Raw genomic sequence first — 2,500 nt, forward strand, 5'->3', positions numbered from 1 at the left:
GGGAGACCGCCTGGGAATACCAGGTGCTGTAAGCTTTATATAGTTTACTACCCTAATGTTCTAACCATTCAAATAGCCCAATTTTGGCAGCAGATTTCGCTTACGGCCATACCACCTTGAGAACGCCCGAACTCGTCTGATCTCGGAAGCTAAGCAGGGTCGGGCCTGGTTAGTACTTGGATGGGAGACCGCCTGGGAATACCAGGTGCTGTAAGCTTTATATAGTTTACTACCCTAATGTTTTAACTATTCAAATAGCCCAATTTTGGCAGCAGATTTCGCTTACGGCCATACCACCTTGAGAACGCCCGAACTCGTCTGATCTCGGAAGCTAAGCAGGGTCGGGCCTGGTTAGTACTTGGATGGGAGACCGCCTGGGAATACCAGGTGCTGTAAGCTTTATATAGTTTACTACCCTAATGTTCTAACCATTCAAATAGCCCAATTTTGGCAGCAGATTTCGCTTACGGCCATACCACCTTGAGAACGCCCGAACTCGTCTGATCTCGGAAGCTAAGCAGGGTCGGGCCTGGTTAGTACTTGGATGGGAGACCGCCTGGGAATACCAGGTGCTGTAAGCTTTATATAGTTTACTACCCTAATGTTTTAACTATTCAAATAGCCCAATTTTGGCAGCAGATTTCGCTTACGGCCATACCACCTTGAGAACGCCCGAACTCGTCTGATCTCGGAAGCTAAGCAGGGTCGGGCCTGGTTAGTACTTGGATGGGAGACCGCCTGGGAATACCAGGTGCTGTAAGCTTTATTGTTTAAAAAAAAAAAAAGAGTCAATGAAATGTTTCAAAAATCCTAAATTGTCTTTTTTCCCCTCAAAATTCCTGAAATAGTCTCTCAGTTTCTTCAGAAAGCCTGAAAGAGTCTCTTTTTTTTCTTCTTCAAATAGCCCAATTTTGGCTGCAGATTTCGCTTACGGCCATACCACCTTGAGAACGCCCGAACTCGTCTGATCTCGGAAGCTAAGCAGGGTCGGGCCTGGTTAGTACTTGGATGGGAGACCGCCTGGGAATACCAGGTGCTGTAAGCTTTATGTAGTTTACTACCCTAATGTTCTAACCATTCAAATAGCCCAATTTTGGCAGCAGATTTCGCTTACGGCCATACCACCTTGAGAACGCCCGAACTCGTCTGATCTCGGAAGCTAAGCAGGGTCGGGCCTGGTTAGTACTTGGATGGGAGACCGCCTGGGAATACCAGGTGCTGTAAGCTTTATGTAGTTTACTACCCTAATGTTCTAACCATTCAAATAGCCCAATTTTGGCAGGAGATTTCGCTTACGACCATACCACCTTGAGAACGCCCGAACTCGTCTGATCTCGGAAGCTAAGCAGGGTCGGGCCTGGTTAGTACTTGGATGGGAGACCGCCTGGGAATACCAGGTGCTGTAAGCTTTAAGTAGTTTACTACCCTAATGTTCTAACCATTCAAATAGCCCAATTTTGGCAGCAGATTTCGCTTACGGCCATACCACCTTGAGAACGCCCGAACTCGTCTGATCTCGGAAGCTAAGCAGGGTCGGGCCTGGTTAGTACTTGGATGGGAGACCGCCTGGGAATACCAGGTGCTGTAAGCTTTATATAGTTTACTACCCTAATGTTCTAACCATTCAAATAGCCCAATTTTGGCAGCAGATTTCGCTTACGGCCATACCACCTTGAGAACGCCCGAACTCGTCTGATCTCGGAAGCTAAGCAGGGTCGGGCCTGGTTAGTACTTGGATGGGAGACCGCCTGGGAATACCAGGTGCTGTAAGCTTTATATAGTTTACTACCCTAATGTTCTAACCATTCAAATAGCCCAATTTTGGCAGCAGATTTCGCTTACGGCCATACCACCTTGAGAACGCCCGAACTCGTCTGGTCTCGGAAGCTAAGCAGGGTCGGGCCTGGTTAGTACTTGGATGGGAGACCGCCTGGGAATACCAGGTGCTGTAAGCTTTATATAGTTTACTACCCTAATGTTCTAACCATTCAAATAGCCCAATTTTGGCAGCAGATTTCGCTTACGGCCATACCACCTTGAGAACGCCCGAACTCGTCTGATCTCGGAAGCTAAGCAGGGTCGGGCCTGGTTAGTACTTGGATGGGAGACCGCCTGGGAATACCAGGTGCTGTAAGCTTTATATAGTTTACTACCCTAATGTTCTAACCATTCAAATAGCCCAATTTTGGCAGCAGATTTCGCTTACGGCCATACCACCTTGAGAACGCCCGAACTCGTCTGGTCTCGGAAGCTAAGCAGGGTCGGGCCTGGTTAGTACTTGGATGGGAGACCGCCTGGGAATACCAGGTGCTGTAAGCTTTATATAGTTTACTACCCTAATGTTCTAACCATTCAAATAGCCCAATTTTGGCAGCAGATTTCGCTTACGGCCATACCACCTTGAGAACGCCCGAACTCGTCTGATCTCGGAAGCTAAGCAGGGTCGGGCCTGGTTAGTACTTGGATGGGAGACCGCCTGGGAATACCAGGTGCTGTAAGC

General features: G+C 48.2%; 14 non-coding genes across 14 annotated transcripts in view; all 14 read left to right on the forward strand.

Annotated features, from left to right (window-relative positions):
• The window catches only part of LOC148985399 (5S ribosomal RNA), a 119-nt gene extending 84 nt beyond the window's left edge, over positions 1–35 (forward strand). The window contains exon 1 of the ribosomal RNA XR_016165900.1: positions 1–35. This exon is cut by the window's left edge and continues 84 nt beyond it. This is a non-coding gene — a ribosomal RNA (5S ribosomal RNA).
• Positions 36–98: 63 nt separating this feature from the next.
• On the forward strand, positions 99–217 carry LOC148985400 (5S ribosomal RNA). The gene has a single exon (XR_016165902.1). It is a non-coding gene; the product is annotated as a 5S ribosomal RNA (ribosomal RNA).
• A 63-nt stretch (positions 218–280) lies between these two features.
• On the forward strand, positions 281–399 carry LOC148985401 (5S ribosomal RNA). Its single transcript, XR_016165903.1, has one exon. It is a non-coding gene; the product is annotated as a 5S ribosomal RNA (ribosomal RNA).
• A 63-nt stretch (positions 400–462) lies between these two features.
• On the forward strand, positions 463–581 carry LOC148985402 (5S ribosomal RNA). The gene has a single exon (XR_016165904.1). It is a non-coding gene; the product is annotated as a 5S ribosomal RNA (ribosomal RNA).
• Positions 582–644: 63 nt separating this feature from the next.
• LOC148985403 (5S ribosomal RNA) lies at positions 645–763 on the forward strand. Its single transcript, XR_016165905.1, has one exon. It is a non-coding gene; the product is annotated as a 5S ribosomal RNA (ribosomal RNA).
• Positions 764–926: 163 nt separating this feature from the next.
• Positions 927–1,045, forward strand: LOC148985404 (5S ribosomal RNA). Its single transcript, XR_016165906.1, has one exon. It is a non-coding gene; the product is annotated as a 5S ribosomal RNA (ribosomal RNA).
• Positions 1,046–1,108: 63 nt separating this feature from the next.
• On the forward strand, positions 1,109–1,227 carry LOC148985405 (5S ribosomal RNA). The gene has a single exon (XR_016165907.1). It is a non-coding gene; the product is annotated as a 5S ribosomal RNA (ribosomal RNA).
• Positions 1,228–1,290: 63 nt separating this feature from the next.
• LOC148985406 (5S ribosomal RNA) lies at positions 1,291–1,409 on the forward strand. The gene has a single exon (XR_016162760.1). It is a non-coding gene; the product is annotated as a 5S ribosomal RNA (ribosomal RNA).
• A 63-nt stretch (positions 1,410–1,472) lies between these two features.
• Positions 1,473–1,591, forward strand: LOC148985407 (5S ribosomal RNA). The gene has a single exon (XR_016165908.1). It is a non-coding gene; the product is annotated as a 5S ribosomal RNA (ribosomal RNA).
• A 63-nt stretch (positions 1,592–1,654) lies between these two features.
• LOC148985408 (5S ribosomal RNA) lies at positions 1,655–1,773 on the forward strand. The gene has a single exon (XR_016165909.1). It is a non-coding gene; the product is annotated as a 5S ribosomal RNA (ribosomal RNA).
• A 63-nt stretch (positions 1,774–1,836) lies between these two features.
• LOC148985409 (5S ribosomal RNA) lies at positions 1,837–1,955 on the forward strand. The gene has a single exon (XR_016161097.1). It is a non-coding gene; the product is annotated as a 5S ribosomal RNA (ribosomal RNA).
• Positions 1,956–2,018: 63 nt separating this feature from the next.
• On the forward strand, positions 2,019–2,137 carry LOC148985410 (5S ribosomal RNA). The gene has a single exon (XR_016165910.1). It is a non-coding gene; the product is annotated as a 5S ribosomal RNA (ribosomal RNA).
• Positions 2,138–2,200: 63 nt separating this feature from the next.
• LOC148985411 (5S ribosomal RNA) lies at positions 2,201–2,319 on the forward strand. The gene has a single exon (XR_016161098.1). It is a non-coding gene; the product is annotated as a 5S ribosomal RNA (ribosomal RNA).
• A 63-nt stretch (positions 2,320–2,382) lies between these two features.
• Positions 2,383–2,500, forward strand: part of LOC148985412 (5S ribosomal RNA) — a 119-nt gene continuing 1 nt past the window's right edge. The window contains exon 1 of the ribosomal RNA XR_016165911.1: positions 2,383–2,500. This exon is cut by the window's right edge and continues 1 nt beyond it. This is a non-coding gene — a ribosomal RNA (5S ribosomal RNA).

The sequence above is a fragment of the Pimephales promelas genome, chromosome 3 (genome assembly GCF_988280905.1).
Source record: "Pimephales promelas chromosome 3, fPimPro1.hap1.1, whole genome shotgun sequence".
Lineage (NCBI taxonomy): Eukaryota > Metazoa > Chordata > Actinopteri > Cypriniformes > Leuciscidae > Pimephales > Pimephales promelas.